This window comes from Oryzias latipes, chromosome 11, assembly GCF_002234675.1.
Source record: "Oryzias latipes chromosome 11, ASM223467v1".
In the NCBI taxonomy this organism is placed as follows: Eukaryota; Metazoa; Chordata; class Actinopteri; order Beloniformes; family Adrianichthyidae; genus Oryzias; species Oryzias latipes.
Window position 1 is genome coordinate 12,772,635 of NC_019869.2, and position 20,013 is coordinate 12,792,647.

The 20,013-nt window shown below is 40.1% G+C and overlaps 1 protein-coding gene across 2 annotated transcripts in view; it reads left to right on the forward strand.

Moving 5' to 3' along the window:
• Positions 1-14,221: 14,221 nt before the first annotated feature.
• Positions 14,222-20,013, forward strand: part of col16a1 (collagen type XVI alpha 1 chain) — a 106,832-nt gene continuing 101,040 nt past the window's right edge. For both annotated transcript variants that reach the window (XM_023959862.1, XM_023959863.1), the window contains exon 1: positions 14,222-14,479. The gene's annotated coding sequence lies outside the window, so the exon portion shown is untranslated. The remainder of the gene's footprint in view (positions 14,480-20,013) is intronic.

A 20,013-nucleotide genomic window follows, 5' to 3' on the forward strand; every position in this document is an offset into this window, starting at 1 on the left:
TTATTTTATGTGCAAACACAGTAAAACAACTAAAGTTTATCTAATATTTCCCTGATGAGCTAAAAATTAAAAATGAATGTGTCAGGCAGGAATAATGTATAACCCTTGTGCTATCCTAGGCACTTTGACATTGGGAGGTCATCTAGACCTCACCCTTATCCTTTAAAAAAGGATAAGCAAAAATGGAAGAGCCTCGTATTTCTGTCATTGATTTGGTCATGACAGTTTGTCTGCAAATGAAAACATGGATGTTTGTGACAATCCAGGTCATGAGGCACACTAGTATTGATTCAGTCCCACACGTGCTGTGGTAGGTGTTTTTTTATTTTATTTGATATGCTTGTCTGACTTTAATGTCCAGCCACTGGAGGAATTCCACATCCTTCTATTTTCTTTTATATTGCATTGTAAAGTCTTCTACATGGACATTTCGTTTTGCTTCTCTTTATGCGGAAGCATTGCTTTGCATGCAAAGTTGTTCCCCTGGCAACTCTTTATGCTGCATGTGTCTGAGATATGCACGCACACACTTAAGCCGGGGTAGACTGAGCTAATAAAAGCAGGAAGATGTCTTGGATGAAGCTAAATAGTGATATGTATTCCAGGTGTGTTTCTGTAATCTTTTAAACAACTATGTTGGACCGGAAAGCAGGTTTTAGGCCAGAGTACCCCTTGGGCAAATACAGAGCAAGTGTCAACAGACCTTGGCTAAGTCTTAATGCTCTTTTAGGTATCTTCAGCCTCCGTCCCGGCACAGAGTCCTTAAACAGATACCCTTCAGGTTATCTACTTTCATATTTTTAATAAAAGTAAAAAAAAACTTTTAGACAGAGTCTTCAAACATTTCATTTAAAAAAGCTGCACTCTTAGTTTAGACAATGGAAGTTAAAGTTCATAAGATTTCTGCCAAAAAACTATAACTTCTGTTTGTAAAATAGTTATCTATGACAATATAACTTTAGTCCAGAGCTGGCCAACCTTTATCCTCAAGTATCACAATCTTGCCTGTTTTCCAGTTCTTTCTGACCAGTTCGGACTGAACGCACCTGATTTAGGTAGACAGCATCAAGCAGTCCATGAAGAGCTGAAAAACACCCAGGGTTGTGGCTCTTGAAGACCAAGGTTGGCCAGCCCTGCCTTAGTCAAATGGACCCCCTCAGGGGATTAACCTGCATGAGTGTTGTGGGTTGCCCTGAAGAAGAGCGACCATATCTTAAGCATGTGTGTCTTGAAGTTCTATTAATGCTGGAACGGACACCTTAAGGTTGGTCATGAAAATGGAACATGCCATTGTTGTGCATGTATCATGTAGTATTTGTAAGGCTAAGGTAAGTGGCACGCACTTAAGAAATATAGGTGAAGCTGTCATGTTGTGTCCTTACACCTCACTTCAGGGGTAATTGGCGTGATGGCGTATACTTATATAGCGCTTTTCTAACTACAAGGCCCAAAGTGCTTTACAGTCACAGACCCATTCACCCAGGCACACACACATTCACACACTGGTGGCAGCTCCGCTGCCAAACACTGGCGCCAACCTACCACCAGAGGCAAGGTGAGGTTCAGTGTCTTGCCCAAGGACACATCGACTCATGTGCCTGCAAGGCAGGAATCGGACCTGCAATCTACGATCATGGGTCGACCGCCCTACCGCTGCACCATGGCCGCCCCAAGGGTAAGGTGCAAATACTGGCCCCTTGCTGAGCGCTGGCAAATTCCGCATGCACGAGGTGTGCATGTGATATTATGCACATAGGATGCTCATAGGATGCCCACACAAACAACGCTTTAATTTTCTAACTCAGTGTTTTTCAACCAGTGTGCCGCAGCACACTAGTGTGCCGTGGGAGATGGTCAGGTGTGCTGTGGGAAATTGCCCTCATTAACTGATCTAAAAACATTTACCATCTCCAGGATATCAGCTCTGTGTTCATCCAAACAGGCCCTGATAAAACACTGAGTAGTTAGGAATATGAAAGATCATAAAATACGTTTTTATTTTTGATTATTTGATTCTATTAAAGACACTTTGATAAGAATGACGGTACCGCGATTTAGCTGCAGCTACATCTGTTTTTGGAAACACCCGCCCCTTTAACTGTCTCCACCAATCAATCTTGGAGGCTTAATCACATGTCATCTGTCTGACCAATCAGAAGTGGTTAAAGTCTTCACTTGCTTGTTCCAATTCTGCTCATAAAGTCACTGTTCCAACAAAAATAACAGTTCGTCTTTAGCGGTGTAGCTTTCAGCGGGATCCTGTATCAGACCATGGAAAAATGAAAAAAAAACAATTAAGTTTAGAGACGTTAGTCTGTCTGCGTTCGAGGGCTGTTCGCACTACATCTCCCATGATGCATTGGGTTAAAGTGACAGCGTCTCAGCGCACAATGAGTCTTCCTTGTTAAACGTCTTGAAACCACAACGAACACACATCAAACAGTTTTTAAATCTTGTAACTTAACTTTTATTACATCTTTTAGAAAAAAACAGCTGGAACTTCCTGTTTTTCTGCCACAATTATCATAAAAATGCATGGGAGATTGCGGAGGGTCTGTAGATCAATACAGACTATGAATTTCTCCTTTCTTCTTAATTTTTGGATGCTGGTGTGCCGCAGGATTTTGTCAAGGTTAAAGTGTGCCGTGGCTCAAAAAAGGTTGAAAAACACTGGTTTAACTTACTCTTTTCCAACAGTCAGGTTGGTCGCGAGGAGCGTACACTTAACACTTAAACGACACTGCCAAGCTCTTTGCACAGTGCACAGGACTTGGAAGGTTAAAAAATATTTTAAATCCTTACAACATGCCTGCGTCTCACCTACTTCAGGCTTACCTATGCTTGTGGGTTGTATAAGTGTTCACTATGACCAATCACTCACAGCATGCCAATTGAAATAAAATGTGGATAAACATTTACATACGGGCTCACTGAGTGGTCTACAACCTTGGTATTTCATGCTGGCCACCTTTTTACCCCACAGACAGTCCTTATCCACCTGTAAGGGCAGCACTGAATAAAGCTTAAGTTTGTAAAATGGAAGGTAAAGTAGTTCATAACTTTAGGCTTGCTCGTATTAATAAGTCTGTTTTTTGTTTTTTTTGCGAGTGCTCAGAGATGGAAATAGAAAAACTTTGCATGCAGTGATCACTCAGGCTTGCTTTACAAATCATTATCAACCTTTGTCGCCTTGTTTTCACACTACCTTTACTTCTTTTCACCTCTGCTACAGTGTTCTTCTGTAATGCAAGGTGGTAAACAGAGGAAACCAATTTGTCTCTATTGTCTTTCAATAGGTAGTTGCCCTCATTGTACCGACTTTTGGAGGAGGACTTTATGAGAACTCCTTTTTATTTTTTTGTCACATGTAGATGCTATGACAACTTTGATCCTTTGTGAATGATCTCTAGACCACGTCAAAGTCTCAAAAATATTTTAATATTTTGAAACAACCTTGGTTTTCTTAATGGTTTCTTTTTAAGTGTGAGGGTTATGAGCTCTGGTTTGGTTTTTGTCAGTGGTGTTATGGCTTTTGGTCATGTTCTGTTTTGAATTGTCCCTCAGTCAGTTTCAGGTTTGTCATGATTCATAGCTGTCTTCCTTTCGGTTAATTACCCCCAGTCTATTTAGGTGTCTGATCTTTAGTTTTTCCTCATCAGGTCATCCTCTTTGTTCTGTTGTGTCACCTTTTTGTTGCTTGTTGGTTTTGTCTTTCTCAAGTTTATTTATCGAATGTCTAAGTTTCCATCACCAAGTCTGGTCTCCTGCATTTTTGGGTCCTACACCACCAGTCCCTGACATCAAGCAAAAAATGGAGCAGATAGCAAAAACCAACTGAACTGAGACTGAAAAAGCAGGAACACAATCATGGATCATTGTTTAAACTTAGTTTTATGAATCATGTGGTAAATGTCTGTCAGCCTGTGCTAACAGTGTGTTTTGGAACGGATTTTGTTGATACAGTTTTCTTGAATTGCAGGTAAAGGCTTGTTTGCTTGAAGGTCATCCAGGTGTGATCACAAAAGAATTTGAACAGTATAATAAAATGGGATCAAAAGGAATGAAATAAATTACAGGTCATTTGTATGCTCTGCATGTAAAAACAGACGCAGGAAATGAAAAATTTACACATCTGGACTACTAGTTGTTAGAGATTATGCATAACTTTACTACTGCTGCTTTAAACTGGAGCAAAGACAAGAATGGATCAATGTGAAGAAGAAAGGATTTTTATTTTATACACAGTTTATAAGGAAAAAGGTCCTTTGGTTGCTCATTTTGAACTTGTGCTGTTAAAGCTGCATGTTTGGAAAACTTGGCCAAATAAAATCCCTTCTTATTTCAAAGTCCTGGCTTCAATGACTCCCTGCACTCCTTTTCAATGACGTGGCTTGGAGATCATGTGACCCCACACAGGCTGTCTGCTTCCAAAGTCAGACGAGAGCATTAACTCTTTCCAGACTGATGGAAAACTACTGCAGGAGCTACTGTACTTCCTGCACTCTTCACCACAAGCCCCTCTTTTCCTTTGTGTGTTGCTCTTTGCATCTCCCTTTTTTTCCCCTCGTTCTTATTAGCCTATGTCAGCACATCCCACAAACCCAATCGCCTTCTAAGCCTTTTGCCCCTCTTTTCTAAATGGAAAGACTGAGTGGATAGAAAGGGAAAAAATGAAGAGCTCTGGCTGGAATATATGTCAGGTGGACAAATTGGCTCCACATGCTTGTCACAACGCTGAAAGATGTGGCTCACTTAGTCAATGCCTTTTTGTCTCTTGTTTTCATTCTTTAAGCATCTGTTCTGGTCTCCATCAAAATCTTTGCTCCTTTTTTTATTGATCTCATTCCTTCGCATGATGGAGCTGTGTTTTTGCATCGTGCCACCAAAGGCAGTGACACTGTAGTGACATATCAGTGATCCATGTTTTGGCAACAATCCAAAAAGTGCATGTTTATAGCTTTAGTTGCTGGCTTCCAATGGTGTGTGGGTGGGATTTTTAACCTCAATGCTTGGCATCCTTACTGTTTTTCCACTCCTTGTTGCAGCTCTCATGTAAAACAGCAATCTGCCAACAAAGAAACACACACACTTTAGTTCACACATAGCTGTTTCAGGGCTACATTAGGAGCTAACTTATCTTTTTCAATTTCTTAATTTCTTTTTATTTCCACAAAACAACAAAAATGAAAGATCTTGTCCAACTTCTTATATATGGGAAATGGAATGGAACAGAAAGAGAAAGTTTTGTTTTTCTGTCCCTTTTACCTTTTCCTTTTGGATGAACAAACAAATTCCACATAGGCAGTGCCAGCGGGCTTCAAGAAGCTAAAATCCTATTAACCTTTATTAACATTTTTTTTTGATTGAGTATTTCTTTATTCAAACTTTTTTAAATTAGGAGCAGAAAAAAATGCCTGTTGCTGTTTTGTAGTTGCTACAGAAGGCGGGCCACAAGCTCCCCTCTTTACTCCATTCTGATGCACCCACTTGCAGGCAAAAAGATCCATGTTGTTTCTTTGTTTTCCTCGTCTGAGCTTGAATCTGGTTTAGAACTGCACGGCTGGATAGCTCCAAAATCGCTCACCATTTTTGTTACAATATTAAGTTGAGGGTGTGAGAGGGTGTAAGTTAGTTTGTTTTGGTGACAGTGGAACACTCAACCATTTTAGTTTTAATTTGGTGTCTTTATCTCTTTTAGCTAACCTCCCACTTAGTCTGGGATCTCTTCAATAAACTTCAAATTATATAGAAACTACGGAGCCCGTGTCCTGACATTAAACACTGAGCATTCAATAGGGGTGAAAATAAAAAAGCAAGAATGATTGATCTATCATTGTCTCGTGGCGGCAGGAAGCGGCTTTTGCAGCAAGATGTAAAGCAACTGCTAAAGAGTATGTTAACAAAAGAAAAGTCCTGATTATTATTATTCCTATTCGACCCTAAACTACACTATCAGCTTCATCATTCATTGAGACAATAATAAATTGATCATTCTTGTTTTCCTTTCTTAAACGAATGTGGGTCACAGAGACACAGAAGTTACCTCTGAAAGCGGGTTTGAGGCCGGACGGAGAGTATATCGGTGTTTATGAATGACTTATGATGTGAATAAGTATTGCGTTTGCCCTAATTAATTATTTCGTTCGCACAAATCAATTATTTCGAGAGAACAAAATAGTATTTCGAGGGAACAGAATATTATCTTGTGGGAACGGAATATTATCTTGTGGGAAAAATATATTAATTTGTGGGATCAAGATATATTCTAGTTGTTTAATGTCAGGACATAGCCTCTGTAAGAAACAATGTCCCAGCATTTAACTGTCATGGTGTTTTTAGTAGTTATAGATTTTCGGTAGACTGAGTGTTGTGCCTTAGTCAAATGCACCCGTTCTTGGGTTGATCCATACAAGCGTTGTGGGTTTTAGGGTTGTATGGGCCCATTGAGGGCCACAGGCAAGAGCGGCTGCATTTTAAAGTAAGCACAGGTGTGTCTTGCAGTTCCTTTGACGCTTGCACGGCTACCTCAAGGGACATCATGAAAATGGAATGTACCATTGTCGTTCATGTGATAAATGTCTCATGAAGGACTGTCAAGGATGTCCACAAAATCTATCCTCTGTCTGTTTTTTAACATTTCTAACAATCATGCTGCACAAAAGGGGAGGACAATTTCAGTTGAGCAGCTCTAATGCGCCCCTTGCAAAATGCACAGGGTTTGAGGGGGACTTGAAAAAATGTAAAAATCTATAAGCATTTCACCTACTATACCCTTTTGTGTTGTTTATGTGTTTACTACGACTTGTCACCAGCAGCATGCCTGTAGAAACAATGTGCATAAACATTTTCTCTCTACTGGCTCACCAAACTGTCTACAATCCTGATATTTCCTGCAGGCCATCTGCGTGCCGCATACAGGTTTGCCCATTTGTTTTGCCTGCAGACAGCCCATATCACCCTTAAGGGCAATTGTGACTAAGGCTTTAAAAGCTGTCAAAAAAAGATATAACTTATACTTAATTACTGTGTGTGCTGTAGTATTTTTGTCTGACTACCCCGCCAGAAAAGGGGTGGCTATCTCTTTCAGTATTGATTGATTTGGCATTTGTATTTGAAATGGAATTTACTCCTGTGTGTGTGTCTTTGGATAAAAGGACTGAACTTTTTTCTCAGTTTTAAAACTTGGTGCTTTTAACAATGCCAACTCACACATTCTGATGCCCCCTTTAGACTGTCTCCCCTGTCCCTCTCCCTCTTAGGAGAGTCTGGGAGTGTGCGGAGGAAATAACTCAGCCAATAAGGATGCTGCCAGCTTTGATTGAGTCCCAGTTTCTCACATGGTCACTAAGGGAGAGAAGCTGTGGTGAAAGTGTACAGCAAAGGAAAAAGGGTATTTCTAACATGACTGCTCTTACTGGGAGGTGGAAAACAATGTGGGAAAAAGAAAAATGGCAGAAATAAAAGAAGGTGGACAGTATTGAATGACTATTCGTGGTTCAGAAGGATTGTTATAGCAAGGTTCATGTGCCTGATAATATGGGTCATTTTTTTGATGTCAGGCTTACCCAATAAATAGGATTTTTCAAGTCCTGAGATGTCCTCTTGAGGTTTTTCAAGAATGAGCAACCCCAAAATCTGGGTGATTACTGCACGACGATGGTGCATAAGAACGACCAACAGATCAAACCAAAAGATTTTACAATGCAAATTAACCAATTTGTTGTAAACACACTGAGACAAAGAGCCAAAAGGAGAGACTCTTACTTCACCAGCCAATCGATATTCCTTGCCCCACTAATGACCACGAGCCATGTTTTGTTATTTGATAAGATTGCAGAGAGGTCGCAAGAATTGTTTGCAATGCAGGGGGTCTTTTTCAAAAAGGAGGCACAAAGTCCAGGAGAAGCTCAATGTAGTCTTTCCTCTACTCCAAGAAGAACCAGATGAGGTCTATGGGAGAACTACAAAATGGGAGCTGTATATAAAAACTTAACCGAGGGATCCCTCCCCCCTCACATTCCAAACAGGAAGTACCCGCCAGCTCCAAAAAGCCAAAATCCCTTCTGAAATAAACAGCTTTTATCTTGCTTTGCTTCCTTTTTTTTAATGTGTTATTTTCTATGGAAGACGTCGCAGTCACTCAGTCCAGTTCTCATGTGCAGTCAATGGCGCTTTCTCAGTGAGACATTTTGAACACGTTGAACTAGCTAGTCCATGAGAAAGACTGACTCAAAACGCCTCTGTGCACCCCCATGGATAGTTAAAAAGGTGCCCAGAGTCTGAAGTCTTAACATTCTTGCTTAGAGTGCTCTGATAAGTAGTGAAGTTGAATAGATGGATGGATGCTTGCAGCTGCAAGTAAGCACTGTAAATGCATTCACACACAAATCCCCCCAAAACATAGATGGAAATGTACTTGATTTTATTTTAGTGTGTTCAAGTGAGGCCAATCATATTGAAAGCCTGTGTTCCTCAGGAGGATCTGACTTGTTTGATCACATCTCTATTGTCAATCCAAACACAAATCTATTTTTGTGTTTTAATGTGTTTTGTTGAGATTTGTCTTATGACAAAGCACGTTATGAATATGTGTCTCTTAGGGTTGTCATTACAGTTCAGTCCCACCTAAGAAAAAAAAAAAAGATATGCATGTCTCGTGCATGTAAATGAGAACATTTATTCACAGGTTGACTCTTCATAGCCTGATTTTTGAGCACAGAGCAGCGCTGTGAGGAACTAGAAAGATGACAAATGTGTTAAGCATGTGTGGTTCTCTGGAGGGATCTGGAACAGAAACCTTTCATGCCTAATAGATGGACCTTGATAGTTATTTGATCTTCTCTCATACTTGCACTGAAACATGCAGAGTAAATTTGAAGTAGGGGTGTGTTTAGTTACTCTCTTCTTAGTTTTTAAACTCGTAACCTATGTTATAAACATCAAAAGCATCTAGTTAGGTTTTGAAACATTTGTTTCAGCAGCTCTATCTCCTAAGATACAAACAACTTTTAAATGAAATCCTCTAACGTCCACCGAAAGATGAGCCTTTGTCTTTGTACCAAAACTATTAAGACCAAGTCAAAGTTGTGCCAGGGATAATTTCTGCCAACTACATATTGCCTTATGGTTTGTTTTTCCTGTTTTCATGGCTGGGCTAATGTAAATTTTAAAAATATTATCTGCAATTGTGATACATGGTGATAGCTGTTATTAAACAATGCATGATGTTTATTGAAGCGTGGTCATTATTATGGATGTTTTAACACTATAGAACCCCAGATTGCACCCTTTACTAATTCTTCTTAGGCAGGCACGAATGAATGAAGGAATGAATGAATGAATGAATGAATGAATGAATGAATGAATGAATGAATGAATGAATGAATGAATGAAGCTTTATTTGTCATATGCAGAATCAACAGAAGGTCAACAATGCCATGAAACGCTTGGGACGAGAAGAGCCGTTTGACTTGCCAAGAATGGTTGAGAGGCACTTATAGCATGCAAAGTGAAATTTTGCAAAAGAAAATACAAAATAGGCAATGCAGTTTTCACACTTCCCTATCTTTTTTTGATATTTCATATCAAATATACATCTACCGGTACATAGCAAAACAATGTAGATGTATATTTGAGCTTTTTGATATTGGCTTTGCACCACACATAATATTAAAGGAAAGAGTTTCATATCAGCACAAGGCTGCTTTTCTCAGCTTTAGAATCTGTTGGAATTACTCTGGTGTTAAAGTGTTTGACCACCCCTTAAAGTTCTAAAGTTCATGGAAAAATAAATCCATTATTATACAATGAAACCAAAGATCTGCCTGCAATCAAAGATTTATGTAGGTAAGGGAAGCTGCATGAATTCTGTACAGGAGACACGGCATGGAGGAGATTGATTGACATTGGTCTTCTGCCAATAATGACACAAAAAACATTGAGCTGTAAAAAAGAAAAAGAAAATTGTAAATAAAAATAAATGTAAAATAGAGCTGCATGGTGGCGCAGTGTTTACGCGCTCTCTCCTCACAGCATAGCTGTGGCTACAAACATAGCTTACCATCACCAAGTATGAATGAGGAGTGAATGAATAATGGACATAATGTAAGCGCTTTGGGTGTCTTGAAAAGCGCAGATAAATCCAATCCATTATTATTATTATTATAAAGCCTCTGGTTCAAAGGCTGGGACTTTTCTGTGTGGAGTTTGTATGTTCTCCGGCTTCCTAATAGTCCAAAAACATGCTTCATTGGTTACTATAAAGCAGTGCTTCTCAAATAGTGGGGCGCATCCCCGCGATGCCAGGGGGGGCGCACAGTAATGGCGGTTTTAGGCAAAGGTAATAAGGGCAATTGTCCGGAGCGCAAATTTAACAAGCACTGACAGCAGCTCAGTGCTTGGAAAAAAATCTGCGCCAATATTGATTTCCTATTATCTGTTATATGACAGAGTTTGGAACATCCTGAAATCTGTGAATTCCCATCCCTGCAGCTGCGCCCTCCCGTCTCATGTCACACTGTGTGTGTGAGAACGAAAGGGAGGGATAGTGGGCTGAGGCTGCCAGGTGGAACAGCGCACGCGAGCAGCCTCTATTACGCAACACCAAGATCATCTCGTGCCTTTAGATTCCTCAGCTCAGCTAATAATGTCATTTTTTATTAACTATTGTAGAAATTTTGATGAGCTCTTTATTTTCCATAAATGTATTCTTTGGGTCTGCCTGTGGTTTAGTTGGTGTCAGTATTTGACATATAGACATCAGGGAATGCAGGTAAACAGCTGCACTTTATGAGATCATACATAAACAATCCATCATTAAGAAAAAAAATCAGCACAATGTTTTTACCTATTTCTTTAAAATAAAAACATTAAATATATTGGTGCTGCTGTGTTAATGTTTCAGATCAATCTACATTTAATAATATTTATTGATTGAATTATTTTTCTCAGCATGAAATGGTTCAGCTGGTCAAAACGTTTCTAGTTTAAATAAGGACAGACAGATTTTTTGTTTCAGGCACTTTAAGCTTCTTTTCTGTTTTAGACTAACAGGGTTTCTGTGTGGCAAAATACAGTTAATATTTGTTGAAAGTGGATTTATATTGTTTTTTTCTTTTTTAATTGTTAGAAGATACAATTTCAGGTATACTCACTCAATTTTTATAGATACATATATTGTCACTGCGCGAGTGTGTGTGTGTGTGTGTGGGGGGGCATTTACTATTTCCTAGGGGGGGCCTGGCAAAAAATAATTGAGAATCACTGCTCTAAAGTGTCCATATATGCTCGTGTGTGTGGTAGTAATTGTGTGCCCTGCGACAGACTGGCGGCATATCCAAGATGTACGTCACCTTCACCCAACAGTAGCTGGTACCCTTCAGCAGCCCTGGAACCCCAATGGAATATAGCGGGTTAAGAAAATGGATGGATAAATGTAAAATTATAAAACATGCAGAATTTGCAATTAGAAAAAAAAAGTGAAAACGCAAAAGGTGAACCATGATATAGCGAGGGACAAGTGTACATTTAGTTGATAATTGAATCATTTTTCTGTTTGTGTTTGCCTAATTTTACTAATCACACTTGAGTTTCTTGTTTTGTTAAAGTAAAGTTCTCTTTTCATATGTGTACTTTAGTTGTTTTGTAAATCATCTTTTTCCCAAACATGCCTTTGGACTCCTGGGGCCTCATTTATAAAACTTTGCGTAGGATTTGCGTCAGAAGTGGCGTACGGATGAAACATAGGACGTGCGTACGCACAGAAATATTTGGATTTATAAAACCGTGCGCACGCACATCCTACGCATCTTTCCCTTACTAAATCACAACCAATTCTAAATGAAGCACAGCTTTTGCGGCTTCATGACACGCCCATAGTTGCCCATAAATAGTCCGTGAAACGCCCACAAATTAATATTCATGGCTTGCGAAATCATGGCAAACACAGAGAGGAAATCAAAAAAACGTAACTTCACTCAATGTGAAGTAGAAGTTATCGTTGGCGAGGTGGAAAAGAAGAGAAAATGTTGTTTGGAGGGCACAGTGTGGGCATTACTAATGACGAAAAGGCACTTTAGTGACAAATGGTGGCAGACGCCAAATGCTGTAGCCTCACAACCTCGGACCGTGGCCGAAATAAAAAAGAAATGGTCGGACCTCAAAGTCGAAGCAAAAAAACGTCTAGCGCTCCATCGGGGGGGGTTACCGGAGCGCCAGATGCACCGGGTGACACGCGTGGTTCCTCCAAGTGCTCCTCTGTAACGCCGGGCCTAAAAGCCCGCAGAGGTCCAACAGGACGGCTCGAGGAAGTCGGAACCGGCTCATAAGCCACTCGTCCTCGTTTGCCAGCAAGTCTTCTTGCTGTCTAAAGATGCGTTCACTCCGAATTCTTCCATTTGCCACATCTTCTAAGAGCGCGAGATCAGCCATTGTGAGTCATTACGCATTGTGATGGGGCATTTTATTTCCCTCCATTTTATTACATCTGACAAGCAACAGATGTCGGTAATAATCAACGTGGAAATGGGAAATTGTTCAGCGCAAATGTAATTTCTTGTTGCTTTCTGAATGTTGAGAAATACGCCATACATGGTTTTATCAAAAATAAAACAAACTAAAGGCATATGCATGAATACCATAATTCCGTAAGTTATGAAGAAATATTTTACTATGAAAACAACTTTCCCCAGTGGACAATTAGTGCGTCTTTCCGTCCGTCCGCACACCCCCGCACCTATATCTGCTCCGCCAGACGGACACATTAACGAGAATATCAGTTTTGTACATTATTTCGTTCTGTTAACTATATTATTTATGAGGATGAATTGCACAACATGCCAATATTGCAGAACATATTTCACTTTTCTTTCTGCAAATAAGTGTTCATTTGAATTTCTGTTGTAATTTTCGTTAGATTTTTTTTTGTTTGTTTCACTGCTGATCGATCAAATGGTTGTTCGTGTAGGCTTTAATTGTAAGACTTGCTTTGTGAAGTCTTCATGTTATTTATGAGAGGCAGTATTGTCATTTTCACTTTCACGTGTTTCTTCCATCTGCCGACGGTGTCGCCGTTTCTCATTTCATCCGTTTTGTGCGTACGCCTGGGTCAGAGCTTGCATGAAGGACCGCACATTTTCCCGTCAAGTTTGCTTTTTATAAATATCAACTATTGCGTAGAGAGTGGCGTACGCCTTCTTTTGTGCGTACGCAACGTTTATAAATGGGGCCCCTGGTGTTGTTTCTTACCAAAACTGACTGAAAGAATTAGTAAAATCCATTATGAAAACACTGAAATATTATGTAGAGGCTCAGCACCAACTAGCTGGTGTTAGTCAATGCTGACTGTCCGTCAAACAGGAGTTTGAAATTGTTCATAATGCTTTACGCACTCAGAAAAGTCTTCCAAAAAAATTGAATGGACTGAGGCTGCATCCCCATTTTGCAAAGAATAAAGCTAATACCAAAGTAAAAGATAATGGCAGGGCGGGGGAGCTGACCTCTCTGCTAAGATGAGAGATTTCATATCTGGAACATGTGAGCCCTGTCAGCCACTGACATAGGGGCAGGAGGCATACATTAAATTGCAAAGTGATATTTATTCAGCCCCTGCATTATTTACTCTCTGACAATAAAGGTTGAATTTATGCGGCTGTTAAGACAAATGTTTCTGAACGGTCCCGCGCTGCAACTGAAGTCAGCTTGTGACTGCAATAACCTAATAATAGCACAATATGAAAGCCTCTGACCTGGCCTTCAATCACAGGAAAATACCATAAGTAAGTTCATTCATTTTGATGGACTTAGTTCTTCCCCATAACACACCAGCAGGGGCAATATAATCAGTATTTGTAGTCTTAAAACAGGAATTCAACCAAGACAGAGCAGAGGGAAGCAGTCCTCTGGAATGCCATGAATCAAATGACTGAGAGGTAAGTGGAAGAAGAGGCGAGGAGCAGATGAGAAGAGGTGGGGATGATGGGTGGCATGTCTGGGGTGAAGATAGGGCAGAGGCCTAGAACACTGAAAGAATGATTAAAGTGATGCCTCTGGCTCATTTTCCAGCATCGTGGACAGGGTGATGTCACTGCATGCTAGATACAGGGATCTCCCATCTGGAGTGGGGAGGAAGCAAGCAAGGAGAGGCGGGCGAGGGGTGTTGAAAGGGGATCTGAAGGGAAGGGAGGGGGTTTCGAGGCTGAAAGTCAAAGAAATAAGAAACCGAGTTACACGAGAATGGAAAAGGCTGAGAAAGACAGAGAAGAGGCAAGACAAGAGGGGCGGGGAAAGCTGAACACAGACAATCGACAACTTTTCTCTTCGTTCCTTTCTCGCTGAAGGAGGACAGGAGGGGTCTGGGGGAAGAAAACACACTGGATTACTGCATTTGCTCCAATTCCCAAGTTTCTGCTGCATTGATGAGGCTCAGTTAATGACGGATTAATGCATTGGAAAAGTTGTGGATTATAAACAGCAGCTGGAGGTAAGATGTCAAGACTTAAAAAAAAAAAAAGATTAGAACAGTTTTGGTTTGAGAAAAATAAAAACGAAGTTCCAGTTCAGACAGTTCAGATTCTGCTTTAAATTTGCTGAAAGTTGTGCAGAATGGTGCAACAAGTCAAAAGTTTTTCAGACATGAAATAAAAAGACTAATATTGTGGGTGCAGACAAGCAAATAAATACCACAACTCACTGTGAAGTCAGCCTAGCTGAGGTATTAAAAGTTAACTTTCTCCCAGCAGACATCATTATCTCCTTAGTGGTACTGAAACATGCTTGCTGTGTTTCTTCATTGGATTTTTTCAAACCTTTAAACCAGTCAACTAGTTGGTCTGGCTGCTGGCAAAAGTGATGCTGGCTTTCCCTACATACCTCAGCCAAGCCTGGAAACATCTCAGGACAGGCCAAGTTGTTACTGTACGTTTCTGGCACGCATCCAAAGCCCTGTGGCATGGAAAAAACTTCCAGCTGACTTGCTTTCCGTTGGATTTGTCACATATACACTACTCACTACAGAAAGTTGGAATATTGCTATTTACACAAGTGCTTTTCCTATTTTGTCTGAATTTTAATAACATACATAAAAGTTCTCTTTGTCATTACTAACAATCAATGAGAATAAACACAGTTTTTCATTAGTTTGATATTTATTGCCCCCTAAAATTAAGACAGTAAAAAAGAAAGCCCCAAATAAAAAGTATTGACCATGTCAATAGCAGGTATTTCCACCATTTGCTGCAATGACAGCCTGACAGCAATGCCTCCTGCCCCTTACTAGCCTCAGGATGTCGTTCTGAGGCAGTGCGTTTCACTCTTCATAAGTGCTACATGCACTTCTCCTAGGTCAGTTGGGGGTGGAGTACGATCATGCAGTCTCTGCATCAGTTGGTCTCAGACGTGCTCTCTGGGGTTCAGGTCAGGGGACATTCCTGGTCATATGTATAAGACACTCCCACTTCCTGAAGTCCAGCTGTGACAATTCTGGCACCATGTGGTGGAGCATTTTCATCCATGAACAGAAAGTTGGGAGTGTGCTGGTGGAATTCGGGGGAAGATGATGGTTTCTACAATTTCTCAGAGGTAAGAACGTGCAGTGACTGGAATATCTAACTAAATTTGTTTTTGCGCTGACTGGTGATGGCGGTCCAGACTATTGCTTCTCCTCCACCAAAGACCACCCTGAGGACAATGTTGACCTTGGCGTATCGCTCACTTCCTTTTCTCCACTGACGGCCACCATTTCTTTGCAAGGTGACACTCATCAGTATGAGCATGGTAGACCATTGCTGCACTGTCCAGGTCACATGGTCTTGTTTCCATAGCAAATGTTCACTGGAGTGTCTTGGTGACAGTGGAGTCATCTGCAACGGTCGTCTCAAGTCAAAGCAGTGCAGTCAGTTATGACTGTTTTTTCCGGAAACCCTAGTACCCCTCACATCTGGTAAACGGGCCTGCAGCTGTGTTGCATTTGCTAAACCGGGTCAGTGCTGAGGTCCTTTGATCATGGTTGTGGTCTGTCTCTGTCTCAAACGTTGCCAGTAGTTCTGTGTCTTGATGCAAGTCCGCTAATTGCACTTTGAAACTGACCAAGTTCACCCGCAACATCTGACTGTCTACTACCAACCTGAATACGCACTATGACCAGGTGGTACTGCTCATCCTTTGAGCAACATTGTGTGGTAATGGCTGCTTTAATGATGACCTTGGAATGACTTAATGACAAAATCTCGATAAGTAAGGCCCACTGTACACAGTGAGACCATTATGTGGAAAACACAAAATGAGGTGTGTAAAAAACATCCATTGAGTTTTTCACATTATCCCTGACTTTTTTTGCGCAGTCTTTATCATTCAAATGATAAATAAGCAAAGCACGGTGCTGATTTCACATCACTTTCCAAAGTGCAGCCCAGTACTTCCACTAGGAGAGGAAAATGTTGAAGAAAATGTGAGTCACATCTGTTTTTCTCTTTACAAACCTTTTTTTTGTTTTTTTTTCTTTTTGCTGAGTTTCACATCCTGTGCATGCACTTTCAGCTACACACCAGAAATGCACATAGACACCCCTCCTCACTCATTTCCAGTTCTGTTTTGGTCATCTCACATGCTGGTCTGCAGTCTATCCTTTACAAGCTTTAAAATTCCTTCCGTGCTGCAGAATCTCTAAGGAATGCTTTCTTTTATTCCTGCAGAGTATTGGTTCAGCCCTCTGAAGACTCCTGGGAATGTTAGGATTGCCCTAAAATTTAACTTCACCGCCTGTCGAAGTTACTTAAGGCTTCCCAAGTAATGTCTGGCTGCAGTTTCACACATCTCTCAGTTCCTGAGTACGCTGTGGCCTGCAGCAAACTGTAACATTCACTCGACTCTTTGCTCATTCAGTTCAGCTGTGAAGCAAACACTTGTCTATCAGAAATGCAAATTAAAGTGGAAGGAAAAGACGTGGTCAACGATTCATGGGAGGCTGAGTTTTCCGTGCTAGCTTCGCCCCGGGCCCTCAAAGGTCATGTCATCAGAGTCTGCTCAACTTTCATCATGACTTTTTGCGATTGCTATGAAAGCATCCACTGCGCTCAGACTTTCAGAAGGCCTTGAGGTGATACGTGTGGAAAATGTTTTTGAAAATTTCTTATTTTAGCTGTCAAGTTCCTCCAACACAAATTTCGAAGTGAAATAACGCCTAGAAGGTCAGACAAGTAAAAACTCGCCCCATGCTTTCTTTTGAGTTAGAGAGGTCTGCATATTACCTTTTTATGGCTTAAACTTTTTTACTGCTGTAGGTCAGCGGATATCAGGAGTGTCGGTCAAAGTCTCACAGCATCTTTAGTTAAGATATACTTTCCTGTTGTAACAGGCCTGCTGGCTGAGGGGTTGGCCTGAAGCATGTCCAACTTTTCAGCTTGGTGTGAATATTGTTGTCTTCACAGCAGGAAAATAAATCTAACAGGCACCAGGAAGCAGAGCAGGTGACACCGTTTTTTGTTTTTGTTTTCTGTACTTTGTTGTTTTGAAGATGGTGAGGAAGAACAAAAGATAAGAAACTGAGTTAAAGGAGATAAGATGGACATTTTGAAGTTTGAGTAGATGTAATCAAAGGCAAGCACTAAACCAGAGCAGAACCTTTGGTAAAAAGATGCTTCGTGCGAAACAGGTAGGAGGCGGTAAAACTAGACACATATAATTGATGGAGGGGAGGAAACTGGAAATAGATTATTTAGTGTACGAAGGCCAAAGGGGAACATTTAAAGAAGAAAAAATATGAAAATACCACCTTTGAAACTAAGACTGACACAGTTCCATACAAGTCTAATGTTTGCAGTTTGTGTACCAAAACCAATTTCCTTTTTTTCCTATTTTAAATCATGAAAAGTCCAACAAACGCCATCAGAATCACTAATCCTTTTAACCCTTTAAAGATGCCCTCCATTGAATTTTTTCTTTCTTGTGTAACATTTCGCAAATGAAGGAAGAAATATTTAAAGACATTTAGGCATGCAATTGCAATTCGGAATATGTCTTCATTAAAATTGTTGTAAATCGGGAACAGAGGACAAAATCCAGGGATTATTTAGTTCCTAGAAAAAACTCTGGTGGATGTCTGAGCCATCATAGCATGTGGGTGAATGGAAAAAGCTCAAGGCTTATGCTGCACACGTTTATGACGGTACAGCTGTATTTTTCTTTTTTTTTTTTGGTCATGTTTTTGGCGTTTTTGCTAACATTTATGAAGTTATAAGTTCTGTTTGTTGAATGATAACCAGAGGTCAGATTAAACCCAGATTTTCTTTCTGTTCTGCCAAATGTCAGTATAAAACTTAAACAAGATTTAAAATTAATATTTCTTCTGATTACCACTCCAAAAAAAACAAAGAAAAGGAATGACGCTGTACAACCATGAAAAATTTATATTACTATAATTAGCATACAAACATAAAAGTAAAAGCATTTCATTTTAGGTGAAACAAAGGCACCATCACAGAATGAACTTACATTAAGTTCCTGTCTCAGAAACTTATTAGTCGTGAAATAGATGTCATACCGGCAGCAATAGGAAATAGGCAGCAATTGGAAAAATACCATCAATATAAATATTGATGGTATTTTTCCTATTGCTGCCGGTATGACAAACCACATATGAAGTACTTTTGGTTTGAAACAAATAGTTACTGTACTATTTCAACTCCATTCCATTTTGTGTGAGCAATATTATTATGAAAGCACTTTTTCAGTTAAAGCCAAAATCTGTTTGAAAAGCTATTTGACCTGCTGTTGGTGATGGCACAGTTGTTAACGAGAACTGGCACTTCATGTCATAAACGTTGCAGACCCTTGGTCTAGGGTGTTCGTGGGCTCCAGTCAATCTGCTGTTCTTTACCATTTTTGCTTCAGGTTATGTGTTATAAAAAGCAAAATGGAAAGAAAAGAAGAGACATGCTTGGTAACTAATAATAGAAACCTCCTTAACCCTTGTGCTATCTTAGATGACCCCACCCTTGCATTGACGTGTTCTCCCTACCATGACAAAGGTGGATAAATGTTGAAAGATTTCATGTAATCTGTGGACACCAGTGAAGATCACAAATCATTGAAAAGAAGGTTCAGACCACTGTCTAGTGGGTCTAGATGACCCAACTCCCAACATTAAAGTGCCTAGGATAGTACAAGGGTTAAACTGTTTTGATTGCAGCCAGATAAATATACTACTGAGCTGTTTTTTTTCTGCAACCTTTGTTATTTAGATTAAGATGTGTTGTGCATTACATCCTGCTTGAACTACCTTGTTATTGTGATCATGTTACATGATGCCTTTGATAACCACTGAACTCTGCTCAACACAGGGCCATCTGATGCTATGCTCATATCGGGCAGTGTTGAAGAATGCGTTTAACGCACATTCTTCAATGCACTTTCAGCTTATAGTGTTCACACTGGACTGTTGCTACCCGATACTACCGCATGTCTGCCACCTACAGTTGGAAGAGACTTGCTGCGAAGCAGTGCTAATCTCACAAATCCTGCTCCAGGCTTTTTCTGTCACAGCTGTTTTCTATTCCAATATATTCAGACAAATGTAGGATCTGGTAATTGTCGAATTATAATTCACATGTTTATATGTTTTTTGTGCACATGACGTGAAGAAGCAGTTGTCATTCAAGAAATTTCCCCCACGGACAATAAAGTATATTTGTCTAGCTATTTATCCATCTATATATATGAAAGACTTGGTGTCCTATAATTCCAGCTGGGCACAAACCACAAGTATTAATTTCTCCTCTGTGAACAATTTTCAAATGGCTGGCACTTCTGTAAAGTGAAAAGGATATACATTGTCAGATTTACGTAAATCTTCAATCACAAACAGATCTTTGCTTTCATTCTATGCTATGGGAATTAATTTGTTTTGAACTTTAAGAGTTTAAACAAGAGAGAAAAGTGTAAAAATGTTAATGTATGTCCGAGAAGAGTGTGTAGTTAGGGGTACTGCTGCCTTGAAATGTCTATAATCCTACTTTGCAG